A 20,312-nucleotide genomic window follows, 5' to 3' on the forward strand; every position below is an offset into this window, starting at 1 on the left:
GCAAGCATGGCTCACTGTCCTGATTCGTACCAGATCTCCTCATCTACACCCGTCCAATCAAATGTATTGACCTAAATGGACATGGGTTAGGCTCTCTAAACAAAGATAGCAAGGCAGTAGCAACTGGTGCACGAAGTGAGAAGGAAACCTTAGACAGCCAGGGATTAGAGTAATCAAATCCATAAGTTACTGCAAAATTATACAAAGTCAGCATATACACCGAACTTGAATGGCAGCAGCAGCTATTTAATTCTATAGAAAAATAGAGATACTGGATCAAGAGAGATGTGTGGTTTTCAGGGGGAATGAGGTGTGCATCGTTAAATGATGGAGTTCGCTACTACAAGATGTGGTGATGGCTACCTATCTAGATAGCTTTAAAATTCATGGAGCACATGGCCATCTGTGGCTACTAGCCTTGATGACTGCAGATTTTTCTCCATTTCAGAAGCAACATGAATAGAAGGGTGCTATTCTGTTCATGTCCTGTCTGTGGATTTCTGGCGGGGATCTTTGGTTAGCCAGAGTATGAGCAGAATACTGGATTTTTGTCTGATCTATCAGACTCTTCTCATGTGTTTTTATGGGAGAAATTAAGAATTACTGAAATAGAAAACTTGGGATGTGGCACTTCTCTAATGTTGGCATGATCCACCAGTGAAAAACCAGGTTCTATCCAGAGGAAGGTGACCTAGATGGTGAGGGATCTGGAAACCAAGCTGTATATGAGGAACTCTCAAAAGATCTGATTTTTAAGCTAGAGAAGATAAACTCAAGAGAAGATTAAAGGGCAACATGATAGCTGTCCTTGCACATCTGCTGGGTTGTCATGAAGAAAACAGCAGATTTGATCAATGTTGCTCCAGAGGGCCAGGCTAGAACCACGGGTTGAAATTGCAAGGAAGTAGATTTCAGTTAATCATTTTAGGAAATTCCTTAGTGGTAAGAGCTCTCTAGTGATTACGCAGGCTGCCTAAGAAGGCGGTGGGATCACATTTGCTGGAAGTTTTAAAGGACAGGCAGACAGCAACGATCAGGGATCCCATAGTTGCACTCTGCATTAAGCAGGGGGATAGACTAGATGAACTCTAGCTCCCCTTCCAATATTTCATATTTTCCAAAAACAGAGCAAACGTTTCTGGTGATTCCAAATCATACAACCTGCTAAGAACTTGGATACCTAGATTTTCCTTCCTTCCCTGTTCTATGCTGCTACTTCCCACCATATTCTGATACAGATCTCTGCTGGTGAGTCTGGGAAAGTAGGGTGGCAAGGAATCTAATTTTCCCACCAAATATGTGATGTACACTTGACCTCTGGCACCATTCCCTTTAAAATATTAGAATAATTAAAGCTGAACACTTTAATTCATAATTGATCCCTCCATCCATCAATTTTGTTTTGTATTCCATTCACCAAATTTTACCTCTTTGCAAAATTCTAACAATGCATTAGCATTCAGAGTTTATTGCAATATATTTTACATATATGAATAGATTTTTGTAAGTGCTGAAGCACTGACCTTCAACATTTATGCTGTCCTTGTCTACTTACATAAGTCTTATGCTATTGTTTCTTCTTATAGGTAGAATGACTTAACAAAGAAGTTACCCAGTAGCATTTGAGATGATTCAATTTCACTCTGTCATCCAGGACGATTCCAGATAAGGCTCTTATTGTACCATCACACTGTCTTGTTCATGGGATTTTACAGACGGGTGGGTCCAGAAGACCCCTTTGCAGCAATCTTGTGCTTTGCACTGCTCCTTCCGTCTTTCTTTATTACTAGAAAATATCCATTAAGGAAAAAAGAAGACAAACTAGCTAACCAATGCCTTGTCGCTAGTAGCACTTAGAAACCTTTCACCTGGAAGGAACTCCGGCACCACAGAATTCTGGAGAATAACTGGAGCCAAATCTTTATAGTTGCCCTACTGTGTATGTAGTAAATGAACATGAAAAAGCTATGACAGGACATGAAAAGGCTATGAATGTTCATGTCCTGTTTGATTGATTTGCAGGTTCTTTTTGTACAATTTCCCCAATGCTAAATAATAAAGCTACCCGGCTTGTACATTTTTAATAGCTGGAGGGGGAGCATGATACTGACATCTCAGGAATAATTAATAACTTGTGTTTTAAAGGGGAGGAAATTCGGTATAAACCAAGGAGATAAATACTCAAGTAAAAAATTCTGAAGGAGCTGGAGGAGGAGGCAGCAAATATTTTATAGACCTGTTAAGAGCCTTTTAACAGCTTTAAAAATGCCATACATCATGCAGCATCTTTTAGCACCAGTACTTCCTTTGTTACTGGAGAGGCAGGACTGAAAGTTTCTTTGAAACAACAAGGCCTTGAAAAAACGCATTCACAAATAATGCACAGGATTTCTATTAAGATATTAAGGCCTAGCAAGTAGAAGGGGGCACTTAGTCAATGCAAAACCAGAATGGTTGGAGAGCAGGTAGGTTTTTCCTAGTCCTATAGCCCATGTTTGGATGTAATGCTGAGCCAGCCTGTTGGCTTTTCTGTGTGTCTGAATCAGTTGTCAACAACCAATTAGCTTTGGGGCAGGAGCCATGGTTTTTAAGTTGGCTTCCAAATCTCAATTTATATTGACTACGGTTTGTTGTTAATTCTGAACTTCCCAGATTAATACTGGTTTGCTGCGTCACTCCACCTGGACAACTGACCTGGCTACAGAGATGCACAAAAACCACAGCTAGAAAATGACACTGTTCATTTGCTCCTGCTGGCACTTTCACAGATCTCTCCATCCTTCCTTATTTTTTCCAGCAACAGACTTGGTTGACCCACATTCTAAAGGGATATGTGTTAAAGCACATGGGTTTTCCTAATAGCAAGCTACATGTTTCGACCTACTCCCCTCCCACTAAACTCTGTTTCTGCAACAATCCACCCTTCTTTTTTATCCTAAGGGTCCACCTAATTTCCACATGTTCTTGTATTTGCTCACCAATACACTTTTTGCAATAAAAAAAGCAAATTGTGTCTTTCTTGAAAGAGGGCCACAGCAGCAAGAACCTTTGCTTGGGAGGAAAGGGCATTCATTAAAAGCTTTAGGATGGCACTTCGTTCAGGGGCTTGCCAAATGTGTCTGAACTCCTTGAAAGTGGTCAGCGTTAGCACTCCTGATCCTCTTCGCACCACCAGTAGTACACCAAGAAAATATGCATCAGCATAGCCGCCATATATTCACAGGATGCAAAACAAGAACAACATTGGGAAATGACCTGCAGTTTGATTGTTCGCAAGTGGAATTTCAGTTTCAACAAACCATAGTTTAAGTGAACAATGTCTTAGAGTTATGTCCGGATGCAGATAAGGTAAGTCACAAATTCAAAGATGTCTCACAATCATTTCTGTTTATAAGGACCATGCCAAAAGGAAGATAGTCTTCAAAAGGGTGTTTATATGAAGGGCTTTTATCTATTTGAAAAAAACCACACAACAGGATAGGCACTGGTGCTAGCTCTTTCTTTTTCACTACAAGACACATCCAACCCCCTGCCCCCCCCGCCCCAAGCTGGTTCTGGGACAGGATGGCTAGGGCTTGGTTCTTCTCTGGTATTAATACAGAAAGGATCTCTCCTGCAAGTTTTCTTTACTGTTTGATGGTCCTGCATGATGGATCTTGAAGAAGTGAGGCAATCATAGTAAACCTTGGTCAGTTTTCTAGATCCAATGCTAATCAATAAGCACATGCTCATGTTTAATATTCAAATTGTCGGACATGCTGTGGGCATTCATGTTTAATGTGTTAATGAGAGATGGCCTCTTCTATGGCACATCCCTGGATGTTGATGTTTCAAAAGGCCTCACAAGATCATCTTGATTTCTCACAGTATTTCACCATTGGACTGGGGTGCAATTATGTCCACCTATCCAGCTACAAAATTCAAAAAATGGAAGGCATCCTCTAAAACAACTGTCATGACAGCTGATGGTAATTTCTCTACACACGCATATTCAAAAGAGAATATGCTCAGGGTGGTGCAAGGCCCAGGAGTTCTCGAGCAATGTGTGTACTATCAAGCTTTTTCATGGAATTAAACCACCCAGTTTTCCAAAAATGAAAGACACACATGTAACTGATATGTTCTAGATCTACATTAGGGATCATGTTTTCAGAGCTCTTTGGATTGCAGGAGTTTGGAATTCAAACTCAGAAGCTTCCAAGATTCCCTTGCCATGCCAGGCTGAAGAAGAGAAAGTGGGAGGGGTGGTGAAAGCAAGAGAGAAGGAAAGTGGCTGGAGGAGGCTTGAGATAGATGGAATCCTAGTGAAAGGTTTGAGACTCGACAATGGAACTTTCAAGCCAGTGGGGCTAAGTCTCCTTCCTTCTATTATTATTATTATTATTATTATTATTATTATTAAAAACTTTTGCATGCCATCACCACATGCCTCAGCATCCTGGGATGGCTAACAACACATGCAATTAAAAACAATAAAACAATAACAAATTCCAGAAAAGATTATATAAAAACAAAAACAAAAAGAGCTACTGTTAACGATAAAATATTAGTTTTTAAAATAGCAATTAAATAAAAAGGTTTTAACCTTTGGCCGAAAAGAATATAAACTTGGTGCCAGGTGCACCTCTCCAGGGAGCGCATTCCATAATCTGGGTGCCACTGCAGAGAAGGCCTTGCTCCGGGTAGATGTTCTTTTTATCTCCTTTAAAGAGGGCTCCCAGAGCAGAGCCTCTCCCTCAGATCTTAAGGGGCGTGAGGGCATGTAAGGAAAAAGGAAGTCCTTCAGGTATCCTCTCAAGCTGTTCAGGGCTTTATAGGTTAAAACCAGCACCTTGAATTGAGCCCGGACTTCAACTGGAAGCTACTGGAGCTGGTAGAGGACCGGTGTTATATGAGAATAACAACCGGTCCCCGTCAGCAGCCTGGCAGCTCTGTTCTGTACCAGCTGAAGTATCCAAACTGTTTTCAAGGGCAGCCCCACGTAGAGTGCAAGGGTCAAGGAGCACTCCCAAACTGCAGACCCTGTGCTTTAGAGGGAGTGTTACCCCATCCAGGACAAGGTCAAAGTCACTTACCTGAAACCTCGGTCCACCCACTAACAGAACTTCCGTCTTATTTGGATTGAACTTCCATCTTATCTGGATTGAACTTCCATCTTATCTGGATTGAAGGGATTCTAGGAATTTTGTGCCCTAGGGTATCATGAATGTGAGGACAGTGGGAAGTGAGTTTAAGCAGCAGCATACCCAGGCCAACAACGGGGACAGTGCTGAGCAAGCAAGAAGCCAAGAGAAGGATGGTTGGGGGAAAGGAGACACTAAAGAAAAAGCAACTGGTAAGAAGATGCTAAAAAGGCACAGCAAGGAGGTCCCTCCATGGAGTGCATTGTTTAAGCTGTGCTGATGTAACAAAATGCTCTGAGAGAAACATCCAGAGAGTCCCTAGACAAAAGGTTCTGTTTGGTGGGAAGGGTGCAGAGGGGTGGCATAAGCTGTACTGCACAGATGTGATCTTATCCTTGGGAGCATGTATGCCTGGTATCCAACTCAAATTTTATTCAGGAGAAAAGAAGGATGTAAAGAAATTCAGAATAAACAGGTGATGTTTTTTGGACTTCTTAAATAAAAGTGAGGGGGGTTTTAATACATGAACCCACCTGACTGTCTACCCTCCTCCTCCTCCTCCTCCTCCTCCAATTCCTGCAGGTGCCAGCAAGCAACTGAATTGCCTTAACAAAATAGGTCTGCTGGAACTGCCTCTCCCTCCATGGTTTTGTAGCTTTCCTCCAGATTCTACTCAGTCTCCAGTTTTGATTTAAATATTATGAGGTAAAGCACTCCAAACTGGCTGTTTGAAAGCCAGGGGAAAGTGTTATCTGAAGAGTGATTTTCTGTTTATTTTATAAAATATATTCTGCCTGGCTCTGAAAGTGCTTCCCACATAGCATTGGATGAATGGAATGAGACTATAATAGTCATATTCCTAACCAAGTTGGCAAAGTACCAGCATTTTGCCCACACAGGTATTCGTTTTAGCGTAGGAGAACAAAGGGAGGGAATGCACCTTCTCATGAAACAGCCCCTATCTAGCCAAGCCTTAATATATATTATTATTCTTTGGGGAACTAATAAAGGAACAGATTGTAGAGTGTAATTGTTGAATGACACAAAAAGAGCAAAATTGTCAGCGCTGCAGTGGCTATCCTGTGTGATCCAGGGCAAACCTTTTCAATTTAGTGTTTCTTCCCAGTTTGAATGCTGGTTTGGTTCTGGGAATTTGTGAAGAGCAGAATCCAGTATTTTTGGCAGAATTCACATGCCCTCAAGGGTCCAGATGATTTTAGTTCCATTTAAATACATAAAGCAATATGTGTTTAGCTTCAGAGTGTTAGATGTGGATAAACTCATATATTCATAGAATAGTGGAGTTGGAAGGGGGCACAAAGACCATCGGGTCCAACCCCCTCCTGCTGCAGGGCACCAGTTTACGCCAGCCCACTCAGGTGGCTGTCCAGTTTCACCGTGAATCTCTCTAGTGTGGAACAGCCCACGACCAGTCTAGGCAGCTGGTTCCACTGTCATATTGCCTTAAAGTGAGGAAACCTTTCCTGAAATCTAGCCTGAACCAGGGTTGTTGCAACTTGAATTGTTTATTCCGTGTCCTACACTCTGTTATCAGTGAGAAGAGATCTTGACCTTCCTCTTGTGACAGCCTTTGAGGTACTTATAGATAGAGAGATATCATGTCCCCCCTCAGCCTTCTCAGGACCAAACATATCCAGTTCTCTCAGTCACTGCTCATAGACTCCAAACCCTGGATAATTTTGGTTGCCCGCCTCTGGATCCTTTCTAATTTTTCTGCATCTTTCTTAAATCTTGGTGCCCAGAACTGGACACAGTATTCCCAGATGAGGTCTGACAAGTGAAGCATATAGGGGAACTATTATTTCTTATGAATTGGAAGTAATAATTCTATTAATGAATCCCAAAATAGCATTTGCCCTTTTTGCAGCTGCATCAAATTGTTCTCAGATTTAGTTTCTTGTCCACAGTGGGTTTCCTTACTTAACTTCCATCATGCTAAGAACACAGGAAGAGCCATTCTGGATCAGCCCAATGTTCCATCCAGCTGTCCATATTAGCAGTAAGAACAACCAGAAAAGTTGATGCTAAACAAATCTGTTAGTCTTTGAAGGTGGTGGAAAGCAAAAAAATCACCTAATGTCCTGGAGCTATAGTGCTGGTAACAAGACACTCATCCTCTTATTACTATAGATTAGCGAATGGGCCAAGCTTCAATCAGGTTAAAATAGTTTTAGTCCAACGCAGCAAAGCCTGTTCCCCCCGCCCCTCCCCAGGGACAGTCGCATGTGCATGGGCATCTCTATTGTTCCTAATGGAAAGATCTATTCACTCCCTTCCCCCGAGGAGACTGGCACACAGCAGGGGCAGCCATATCACTCTGTCCCTTAGATTAGTCTCACACCGGAGGTGGTTGAGGCCCCATCAGTGAGGGGTGTTCAAAGATAGGCTAGACATGCACATGGTGGGCATGTCGTGAGCGGAGCCGGCTGGAACTGGGGGTCAGACTAGATGGCCCAAGAGACCCCTCTGACTTGCTCTGTTTCTATGTTTCGATGTTTCTATCTGCAAAGTTATGTGCTGGCTGGGCAGGTCTGCCACCTAGTGACTGAAGATGGTACTACAGGTTTCAATCACAAAAACAAGATCAAATTAAAAGTAATATGTTTTCAAAACCAAAGAATGCCATAATACACAGGTCTGCACGGCATCACAAAAAGTTTGACAGATAATGGCAATATAATTATTAATAAATTAATATTTAAAATTTATAAAAGTATTAACATACAGTCAACGATCCCACTTATGTTCTTACAGTTAAGTAGCAAAATCACTACAAAGCAACTGCAATCATTTCCTCATAATTAATATTTTCTCACAAAGAGTCTTTACCTGGTATGATGCATTATTCAATTTTTATCACATCAAGGAAAAATTACTGGATCATCATGATGTACACAGGAAAGATCTAAGATCTCAGAGAAAACCTTGGCATAGAGCTATTGTCCCAGAGAAATAATTCAGAATCCTCTTTTTGTCCTGTGAACATACCAAACCGTGATTGCCTGAACAATTAACTGCATAAAATTAACACAAAAAGGCTAGTTCATCTAAGTCAAGAATTCAGGTGAGAATCGTTCTTCAGTGACAGTGAATTGGTAATAGCTGGAGAATTGGGGATAGAGGTGGGACTGCCTCTCCCTCTTCCATTAAGCACAGTAAGGAAGCCATGTCGGGCAGCAACTGCCGGGATCCACAGACTGACAGTTGTTGGAGAAACAGGTTGTGTGTGTCTCATGGTCTGCCCAAAGCCCTGCAAAAGCCAGCGGGATGGGCCCAAGGGAGGGACCTTCTTGTCCTTTGAGCAAATTATTGTTGTTGGCTGGCCTTAGATAGTCAGAAACATACAAGATTAAATTCTTGAACCTCATTTTCAAAGTATTGAGGAAACAGAGTGGAACTCATTTTTGGATCCTTGGTCAGCGAAAAGCATCAGCTGGTGAATGGCACACAAATAGCCTGAACTATGTCCTGTGTGGCTGCAGCGACTGTGAATACTTACTTCTTGGGGTATCTTAAGAAATGGTGGGTGTGGGTGAGAATGGATGGTTAAAACTACATAGAGAATACATGCCAGATACCAGATGGGAGACCAAGGAAATGCCTGGGGTCAGCAGCTAAAAACACGAGGAAATCTGAAGTCCAATATGTGCAGACATTATGGCGGATGAGGTAAGGGGTATAATCCTAACAATTATATAATACAGCCTTTTCATGTAATTGAAAAATATATAAAACAACTTCATCTGAAATATCAAAAATACAGTCAGCATAAGCTCTAATATTAATAGGGTGAGCAAATATTATTATCCTATTTAATCACAAGTGATTTAATGACCCTTATCTGATTATACAGGCATTCCAAGCAACCCTATTAAAATAAATAAATAGAACATTAAAAGGTTTTTATCCTGTAAGCTGCTTGAAAATATCCAAATTAAATGGTACCAGGAGGCTAGGGGGGTGGGGTGAATTCATCAATTTTAATGGTATCTAAATATTTAAATTCATATGGGTGTGTGCACAACACTGTCCAGTGTTAATAAGTAGGTCTCAAGCTGCTTCCATTAATATCAAAAGAAACACTCCCAGTGAATTGTATAGAATTAGATGTATTCAGATTGGAGAGCCAACATCTGGCACAGATGCCACAAGTATAGTCCTGTCAATCTCTCTTGCACGACATCACAGCCTGGCCACAAGCTCACTAAAACTGAAGTGAAATTGCCCAAACCATGGAAGAGTTACAGTCCATTTACTGTATTTAGTAGGGGGTGTGCTGGTACTCACAGGTTTTGCAGGACCTGCAAAACAGGTTGGCCAGCACTATATTCAGCACCTGGGGATATTGGTCCTGCCATACTGAAAAAATATATTTCTGAAATCATTCCCCATCACACATTCACAAAGGCAGAGGCCCCTGCTAACAGATGCAACAGTATGAGCGTTCCAGGAGTGGTGGAGTCCTGAGGTGGGAGAAAGGATTACATGAGATCATACTAGAAGTGGTTAATCTCATTTTAATGCTCTCTCCAATCCCTGAGGCAACAATTCTGCTGGAGTAGGGTTACAGCCTCAAGGTGGTACTTAGGGGAGCTTTAAAATGTGATTCATTGCCAGGAGTCTGTTTACCACCAGAGGGAACAATCTTATGGCCCCTGAGACATTATCTGGGGTGCCATTGGATAGTTCCTATTCCAGTCTCCAAGGCTAGACACAGAAGGCTGGGAATCAGAGTTCTGGTCCCTCTCTCACTTGAAGCTGGCACTGAAAGAGCAGCACTGCCTGCTCTCTGAGATTGCAAAAGTGGACTTTGGAAGGGCACTCGGGCTGGGAAGAAGTGGGGAGCCTGGGGTGACCATGATACAAGGTATCCTGAAACTGTTCCAGTCTCCTTTCCAGCTATCCACCCTCCCTGCCCAGCTAGATAGATGAATCAGCCATCTAGTGAAACAGGAGAGTAGAGAAACATGGGATCCAATGATCACCTCTGCTCTTCCACATTGCATTAGATAAGCATCACCCTCCACATTCAGGGGTCCTTGCTCCTAGCAATCAGACTGCACCTTAAAATACCTGTACAAGCATTGCATATGCGATCTCATTCCCTAGTGCATGCAAGTGTGTGTGTGTGTGTGTGTGTGTGTGTGTGTGTGTGTGTGTGTGAGCCAGCGTGGTGGCACCTGAAGATGCAATGCTGAACCCTGGATTTCAAGAATGAGCAGGAAGTCCACCAGCAGCTCTCAGGGTGATCTGTAGTTTTAACAACAACAAAATGCCTGCACTCACACACTGCATGGGACCTCTGAATGAAGACAGCTTGGGATAGCCAGAAGTGCAGAAGGACTGTAATCTCCATTTAGTTTCATTACTCAGCACAAGCTCCCGGGATCGGAATTCTTTCCTCTGGGCTCTGCTTTGTGGAGCCTGGGGTCTTGCAAAAGATTCATGTGCAAAGGGCACTATCAGTACTGCCACCCCATCTCTGCTGCTTTCCTTGTATGTCCTGCCACTTGCATCCTGGAGAATAGGCAGTTCAAAAAGTAATTGCGGAAGCACTCATTTCCAAACAAGGACCGATGTCAGTGGGGTTCCCTGTTGGGGAAAGAGCATTTTGGGTAATTCACAATTGCTTTGGGATCTGCTAGCTTTCCACCGTGTTAGCAGTAAGCCCATCTAGCCACTCTGCCAGGATACCGTCTATCGCATATCTCAGAAGCCGGAAGTCTTCCCATTATCTGTGGTATTTGTCCTAAATCTAAGCATACATCCGTACCCTCCCATCCGTACAGGTGTTTCTGTGTAGGGAAGATTGCCAAGGGCTCAGTCCCCTGCATGACTGCCACTGGCACACAGCTGCAGTTGCCTGCGCGTGCAGACTTGGAGCGGGACTCACCAGCTGCAGTGACTTGAGGAGGCTTGGTCAAGCCCGATAGGTTTTTTTAAATTATTGACATTAATGCTTTAAAGCCATTTCAATTCTTCATAATTGTTCTTTATAGACAATGTAACAACTAAATGCCAAGTCTTTTCTGGCTCTAATTTTACCTACCAAATGTTTGTGTGAGTGGGTATGTGTTTGGGGAAAATATAAATGTCAAGTAGACCTTTAGATTAATAGCTACCATATTGGTAATGTACAAATCACTTTTAACAGCCTCTATTACTTTGGTAAAGAGAAACTTGCTAACTGCTCTTTAATTAAGTACACTAAATGACCTTAAGGGGATTAGGAGTCTTGTCTGATAATCAATAAGCACGGCAAGATTGCTGTCCCATAAACTGGGGCTGGAGAACAAAATTAATCTGTGCAGATTAGTTTTCCCCAGTCTGTTTTGCTTGCTGAAGACTGGTTCAGAATGGCTGTGGTGGAATGCATTCATCAGGGGTGCAGCAAAGGCCTTTACAATTGCAGCTTCCCTTTTTTTTACTTATGTTGGCAAAAGAACAACGTGGCTCAGAAACAAGACATTTTCCCATGTAGGATTCTGGTGCCACCAAGAGAAAAAAAGAGACATCCGTTGAATTTGATAACAAAGAAGATAAGGTGATCCAGTCAACACACACCAATTTATATGTTTCCTTCAATAAATATTTAGCTATTGAAAATCCTGTGTGGGTGCTGGGCTGGTGCCTGGACTCTGTAATTGTCTGAATGGTTAAGACAGACATTTCAATGGCACAAACACAGGGCTCCACTGAAAAACTAGTGGATGGGTAACAAGGTGGAGCCAAGGGGAGGGGCATGGCCATCTGGGTAATCTGAAGGCTCAGGACCCCAGGAGAGCTTGATTAGGAGCCCAGTTCCAAGGTTTATCATCATTGGATATAAGGATACCAGCCTGCCCATGTCTTCGTATCCTATCAAGGTGCTCTCAGGCAGAGAGCTCCCAGTGCTACCAATCCAAAGGAAAGAAAGAAAAAGATAGACAAGACTCTGGGAAAACACAGGGTTGTTACCAAGTCAAAGGCAATGACACTTGGATTCCCTTCAAAATCTGTGAATACAGATGCCAGAACCCTCATCTGGAAGAACCCCTGTAGTATCCATGCTTTGACATCATCGCTAATATCCTGTCTCAGCCCTTGTTTGTGATATCTTGCATTCTACATTGAAACTTAACTATGTAAACCTCTGTCATGCAAGGGTAAAATGTGGTGCAGGAGTCAGAGTGTTGGACTGGGACTCCAGAGAATCAGCTTCTAGTCCCCACTTGGCCATGAAGCTTGCTGGGTGACTTTGGGCCAATCGCTCACTCTCAGCCTAAACTTCTTCATAGGGTTGTTGTGAATATATATGTGGAGAAAGAGGATTCCATAAGCCAGCTTGGGTTTTTTGCAGAGAAAAAGGGATGTGATATAAATACAATAGCTAATAACACATAATATTTTGTCCTCTGGCTTACTAACAATTATTAACGTTTATCAGTATTTAAGAAAGGTTTAGCACATCTTCCAGAGTATACTGCCTTGCAAAGCAGTTTACAATACTACAGGGCAGACTAAAGAAATGAAGACCATAATAGAACTTCTCTGTATGCAAAATTTATTGTGTACTGGTGAGTACTTGTTCATGGTTGCCTACAGGTCCTTTGGACAATACTGTGAGCCTCCAGTGTTGCTTCTACTTTTTAAGGACACTTGTCCAATTTATATAATGGGAAAGTTGGAATATTATTTTAAAAGTGAAATAAAAAGTCTTTTCCCACTTGTGCAATGGCAATATGGCACTATAGCCCCATCTAGAGGTTATGTGGGGGGAAGCATGAAAGGAAAAGCAGGTGTCGAGCTCAGATCCCAGTTCTGTGATGCAACTGAAAATAGTAAATGCAATTAAAAGCCTTGTGTAAAAAAGTCCATCATCCCTCTAGTGATTTGTGATACACAGTAAACGACTTACAGCTGCCCACAACCTCCTGAATTACCCTACCCCCGAATGTCATGATTATTTGTTGATAACTACAAGGGATTGACCTGTCCTGAGCACCCATGCCTCCTGCATGTTCTTCAGGATCTAGCAACGTACTTAGGACACTGCATGTGGATGCTTTAATGAGCGTGGAAGAGGTATTACTCTCAGAAGTAATACACAGAACGGTTCCAAGGTTTCTGTGTATTTGCTGTTTGAAGGAGAACAGCTTGCAGCAGTCTTCCTGTTTTCTAAGAGCTGAATGGAGAAGTCATTGCTTCTCACTGGGACAAATGAAAGGGTTGGTATAGAAACGGAGTGAGTCAGAAGGGGCTTCCCAGGCCATCTAGTCTGCCCTCTGGCTACAGCTGGCCCTGCTCATGACATGCCTGCCATGTGCATGTCCAGCCTATCCTTGAACACCCTCACCATTGGGGCTTCAACCACCTCCCATAGAATCCCATTCCATACCCTTGGGGTCCTTACTGTCAGGAAGTACTTCCTGGCATCCCAATTAAAACTTGGTTCTCTGGGCTTTGCTCCACTGGAAGGAGCCCTGCCCTCTTCTGCAGAGGAACACAGGTCTCTACCCACCTCTGCATGATACGTATCTATATACGTAAAGCAGGGCCCCGCAGTTAGACTAGACCCTTGACAAATGCACCATGTTGGCTGGGGAATTCTGGGAGTTTTAGGACTTTGTATGTCTAAATATGCATAGCCTTGTGCCTTTAAATACACACTTTAAAAAGTGAGGGGTACTCTTCTTTTGGTTTCTTTTCTGTGGCGAAAGTTGAGATGCTCCTAACTTTCTTCTCAGAGTGAGTTTTTAGCCTTGGTGTTGCAAAATACTGCGCCAAATTCTTGATTTGGGGGGGGGGGGTGGATGCAGGCTAGACTTTAGCAGAAAATGTTTGGGTGACTAAGGTCCCCCACTCCAGTTTGAGAATTGGATCGGAATATTTAGCAGAAAGGTATTCTGCCAAAAGTTTCAAGAAACGTAGTCTGTGCATGCTTTTAAGTTTCACTAATCACCCTTTGTTCCTGGGACTTCAACAAAGTTTTAATTTCTAAGAGCAAAGATACTTAGGCCCCATGTGTGCTTAAAGGCACAATCTTATGCATGTCTATGCCCTGCAACTCCTGGCATAGTGAAAGTCGTAGGACATTTTCTGTCTAAATTTGCATAGGTTTGTTTGCACCCTAGATGACATGGCCTAGATAAAAATGGAAGGTGGGGGAATGGAATCAGATTATCCTTCTCTAATTACATATTTTATCATTTTCTGGTGAAAACATGCAGATTCATTAGAGACAGGGGTGAATGGACAGGACAAATGGACCGCATGATTTGGTGGAATTCATAGAAACAAAGAATACATAGAATCCCTTTGTTTGCAGCCTTAAGCAGAAGCTAGGTCCTGCTTGTGGGTTTCTGACAGAGGACTGGGAAATTGTTTTCTGGGAGAAATTGGAGCACGCATTTTGCTTCACAGGTGAGACACAGCTGTTGAGATAAGGAAAGTAAGCAGTCTGGATTGTTTAATGAATTGTTTGCTTTATCGAGGAGGCCTGCTTTTTGCACATTTTTATTTGGAATTTTAGGCCTTGCCTGTTGGGCAACCAGGCATTACCCAAGGGATCCCCAGCAATGTCCCTACATGCATTTGTAAAGGGCTGAAAGGTATATATCATATTCTTGTATTTTTGAATGACCAGTTGCTTATTTTTTCTCAATTGCCTTCCTCCAGAATCACCAAATGAATTGTGTGACAACTACAATGTGCATAATAAATCTTTTTTCAGTTGACCATCCTGGATCACCACTTTAGGCTTCACTTATATGAATCTAGCAGAATAGCACAGCAAACAGTCTGTCATGAGCAACCATAGAGCTTCCCAGATGCTTGCCAGGAATTGTATAAAATACTGAAAACATCAGAAATTGGCTTTGTTTTGAAAACAGAGTATCTGTGGCATAGTATTCCCTGGAAAGCAGAGACAAAGTCCATCAATGCTTCCACTGCATTTGACTCTGACCCTACAATGCTAGTCATGCACATTTAGCCCAAGGGTTGGCATAATGTGTGCATCGTAAGCACCCTCCACCCACCCCCTGAGCCGATTGTGTGTCCTCCTGCCAGGAACTCAGTGGTGTAACTGGCACAAAGAAGTATGGAAAATGAAGACAGGATGAAGTATATGAACAAATACACCAACTTTCAAGTGTGTGAATATGTTTTCTCTGTGTAAATAGGTGGATGGGGCATGTGGTAATGAGGAATTTACAGAAAATTTTGGCTGGAAAAAAATAGTCTATAAATTAGGCAAAAATATTCATAGGCTAATTTGCACTGGAAAATTTTCTCTTTCTGTCAGAAAAAAATCAGTTGCCCTAGAGATCTAGCATATTTATTTTATTTGCATTTATCAAACAGCAAGGCTTTAAAAAAAAGTAACCCATGGTAGTTTTTGTCCTAAAAGCACATTTAGTCTGCAATCCTAAAAACACTCACCTGGAAATAAGTTTCATTGAACTCAGTGGTATGCACTTCTGAGTAGACATGCGTAAATTTGTAATGCAAATATGATTTGAGTGATACATTATTTAGAAAAGTTTCTTGGAATATCTGTAATTGTTTGGTGACAACAGCATGTGCTTCTCTTACATGGATGGCGATGATGAATTTATTATCCTCCTCTGTGTTTCTGATGCTCTGTGTGCTGTACAAATAGGCTCAACCTAAGGAATTTGCAGACGTACCCCCACCCCTGATAAAAAACAGAAATGTGCTCAGGGACCAAAGATTGCTGACTGACTGCTGACAAAGTGGAACAACCAGGAGAAAGATGCTGCAGAATGTGCTGAATGAAAGCGCACCAAGCTGCAATGTGTAGTCTGGTTCCTTCATTGAGTTTCTGTAAGGATGTCCACTCATCGTGGAGGTGGTGTTGTTTTATGACACCATTTCCTCAGAAAGCCACAACAAAGTGCTCTGCCTTCTTGTGCCTCGTGAAGCTGCCCCATTTTTATGCCACACTTAATTATTAATTTGACTCTCATCTGCAAAATCAGAGGGAGTCCTTATGCGTCCAGGCTGTGCTCGCATTCTCACAGTGCAATCAACACCCTATTCCTGTGGCTTTCATTTTACCTATTGTCATTCCTGTGCTAATAAAGAATATTTAAAAACTGGCCAGGAATCCTAAATTTGAAAACTTGCAGTTTATTTCAAAGATACTCCTGAGAAATAATGCCATTCTTTTCTGGATTTAATTTAAACAGGAACAGGCAAAACAAATCTCTATGGAGGGCATTTGACAATAATAAAATATTTCTCCCAGCGGGTGAGCTAGTAGCAATTGTATTGTTGTCATCAAAGCTCACGTTGCAGCAGGTCATTACCATCATAACAAGCCTTTGGACCAACTGGCATGGACATGCAACATTGAACTCCTGATGGGCACATTATTTCAGACCTTTAACTTCACAGAGAACAAGACAAATGCTCCAGGGAAAGGAGGATTATATTTTAACATTCCTTTCTCTTTTTTTCCAGCCCAGCTTAATAATAAGATGCCACGTGCAATCAATCGGCTGCTACTTGCTTTCTTTATATTAACTGCATCTAAGGAAGCTAAGCATGGGTATTTGAATCTTATGAAAAGGAGGGCTCTAAAGCCTAATAAAGATAAGCACCAGTCATGTATCAGTCTGCAGCATGCAGGAAAGTGAGCACAAATAAAAGGGAAAAACAGGCAAACCACAACATTTCTTCCCTTTTCATTCAGACCACTGTGAAAAGTTAGAAAGTACAGTTTGCAGATGCTGCAGGACTTTCTGCAAATTTATGAGATATTAAAATGCGAGGCAGCTATTTAAGTCCTTCCCTGCCACTAGCATAAGTGGACGAGACTGCCATGGTCCACCCTAGCTGTCCAAGCCTACTTGCCATTTTTGCTTCTAAGGCTCCAACTCTGCCTTGCTGGGGGAGACACAAGCCAGAGTTCCAGGTTCAGACATCGTGATAAACAACCAGCTCCCCCCTGAGCAGGAGCCAAACCTTACTGGTCAATTCGTGCGAACTAGCATGCTGACTAATTCACTGTAACTCAGGATTTAAGCAAATTTAAGTAACTCCTGAGTTACAGTCCCTGTTGGGTCAATGCTTTTATTTGTCCCTGTCCCTGATTTGTTCTAAACAAAACCAGAATGGATTCTACCTGTTTCAAAGTGGCTTGTACATATCAGGCATGTTGAATCAGTGCACTATCTATACAAAAAGGGACTTAAAAATCAAGACTTAGAACCATATCTTGTTGGATTTCTCCCATCCATAGAGATGTCAGCAGCCATCTGCTTTGCTCACTCAAGTATTGCGACTGAATTATTTTGCTCCAGATGCATGCTATCTGCTGCAGTGGTTGACACCAGAACCTCAGCAACATATTTGTAGAGCCTATAACTAAAAGACAACAAAAAGACCAACCATTACATGTGCAAAACTATCAAGGTTGGATGATCAGCCTTGCAAAGTTAACAATAATCCTCAGTGGATCAAGTTCCTGCATGAATATTATAGCTGTAGCTCTTCCTTTCTCACTCACAGTGAAGGTTGGTTAAAAAGGTGGACAAAGGTGGTGTTGGTAATATTGATGGATTCTGTGAAACTTTAAGTATCACACCCCTATTCACAACAAAAGCAAGGTCACCTGGAATGTATTCTATATTTATTTTACTTAAGTCTGATTTTTAGTTCTAAGTAAATTGGACTTCAAAAAAGGGGGTCACTTGAATGCTCTTGTCATCCACCCATAAAGTTCAAAACCAGCAAAACACTCACATTGACACAACAGAGGGAAGTTAAATGATAAATTACATCAGACGACTAACCTATGCTTAGTAAGAAAGAAGTATATAGCCCAACACCTTTCATTTTACCTTTCAGTGACTTGGTTCACATGACACAACCCATTGTGGGTGACAACCCACAGTAGGTCATCATGTCATGCAAAGCAGGGCTGATTCCAGCAGGATGGCTGTCTGTAGCAAAATATAAATATTTATATATGGAATATTTCTGAATCAGAAGCTATCCAAGAGCAGTAAGGACAACTACAGAGTAACATTGAGATTAATCTTCCTTTGGGAGGAACTGTAAAGCTTCATGAAAGTGTATAAAATATTTTGAGCTTCTTGAATGAAAGGTTCTGTAAAAATGCTCATGATTATTAGCATGATTATACATGGAAAACCCTGCCATTATAAACTTCAACCTAATGAAAAAGCAAGTTATCTAATTAGGAGTATTTGGAAGTTACAGTGTGAAATAGTATTTAGCTATTATTAATTTCCACTGATTTTAACAACAAATTTTCATAATAGTGCCTTTCTTTTTTAAATTGTGATAATCCTACATACACTCATTTTACAAATATTTTACAAATGAAGTAAATATACTTAATCATGGTTTGTTTTTCTTTGGCTTCTGTTCAATTTTGTGTCTCATTTGAGAACTGGATGCAAATCATGATGAGGGGCCATGGAGAAAAGTAGATTTTCAACAATAGTGTGAAGCTTTACTGTTACACTCAAAAGAAAATTAAGATCAGTGTTGTGCCAGATACACACACAGACCAGTTAAGGGGGCAAAAGGGAAAAAAAGAAGTTGTACTTGAAATTTTTGGGGAAGATGTGGGATGTTTTGAGAAATGGTTGCAGGCTGGCACTTGTATTTGTGTGGAATTTTGTCCTGTCTGCATTCACATGCTCTCTGCTTGCCAAGGTTCCTTTGCCTGATTTGGGCAGGGAAGTGGCTGCTGCTGCTCCTTCTAACTGTGGGGAGGCCTTTGAACCAGAGTCTCTGGCGTGCAGGAGCAGCTCCTGCAAATAAGAACTAGGCAGAGGTTGCGTTTGCTGCTGGATGGTTGCTCCTTTTGGTGGCTCCTGCAGTGGCTGTTTCCCTATGGACTGGGGAGTAAGGAACCTTTGCAAGCATGGGGAACTTGCTCACAGCTTTGTCGGCGCCAGTTGTGCCAGTGGGGACCAGGTGCATCCTGAACTTGCAAGCTTCATTTCTCCAGTTCCTGCTGGGAAAGTTGCCTAATCAGGAAGCCAGGTGAGACTCTTTTTCTGGTATTAAAAGGAGATCCTTTCAGATTCTAGGATACAAACACTCCCTGTCCTTTAGATGCTCTGTGAAGACGTACTTCCTTGGGTATATCCAAGACACAGGGAGCTGGGCACAATGGAAAATTGCCCAAGGAAGATTATTTTCATGTTTAAAAGTACTTTAAAGAAATAACACCAACACTCTCAGCAACTTTACTGAGAGCCATAAGCATTACCTCTCACTCATTAAATGTTTGAATAAATTCACCACCCCTGTACAAAAGAGGGAGAAAAATAATTGCCTCTTTTGCAGAAGGCAACAGATTTCTTGAAACTGGGGGATATGGTTTGTTCCGCTACTAATGAATAGATCATTTTTATGAGTGGTTTATGTTAATGATAGCACGATCCAAAATTCTGATCCATGTTCTACTTCCTTATTTAAAGCACAGCATACCATTGTCAGGAGGTAGTTGGTCCTACTAAGGGATGAGGGCAAGACGGGGGGCTGAACCCCAGTCCTTACTTCTGTGGTGATCTAATTCCCTGGAGAGGAGCTACAGCTAAAGAGAAGAAGCATGTGGACCAAGCTCAATCATGGAATTTGGGATAGGCTAAAAGCAAAATTAAATTTTGTGTGATGGCTGTGGAAGAGTCTTCTGAGAACAGAATTTGCCTATGGCAAGAAGCAGCAGCGCATGTGACTCAAGCCTGGACCAAAGCTCTTCTATTGTCCTACAGAATTACTAATAATCAAAATTAACACCAATCCACCTTATTACGTCTCTAGTCGTTGGGCTTGTAATTCATAATTCCTATTGCAAATCAGAGAGATGGACCTGGTTTGGACAATCGTTACAGGCTATTTGCATAAGCATGTGCCTTTCCTATTATCCAACCCCATCAACACCCAGTGACTTATTGGAGGGTTTTTCTCCCTCAAACAAGCCATGCCGCCTCAGTCTGGACAGCATGACACACTGCATTTGGGCAGGAGATTATTCAGACTGTGCCTGGCATGTGCCAGCATGCACCACGGCTTCAGCAAGTCCGCTACAATAATCATGCAAACTAGAACATCACGCTGGTTTGCTTTAAAAACACAACGTCTAAATTAACAAAAACCCATTCATATTGTGTAGGTGGAATA

This window comes from Varanus komodoensis, unplaced genomic scaffold (assembly GCF_004798865.1).
Source record: "Varanus komodoensis strain SLA01 unplaced genomic scaffold, ASM479886v1 scaffold1, whole genome shotgun sequence".
NCBI lineage: Eukaryota > Metazoa > Chordata > Lepidosauria > Squamata > Varanidae > Varanus > Varanus komodoensis.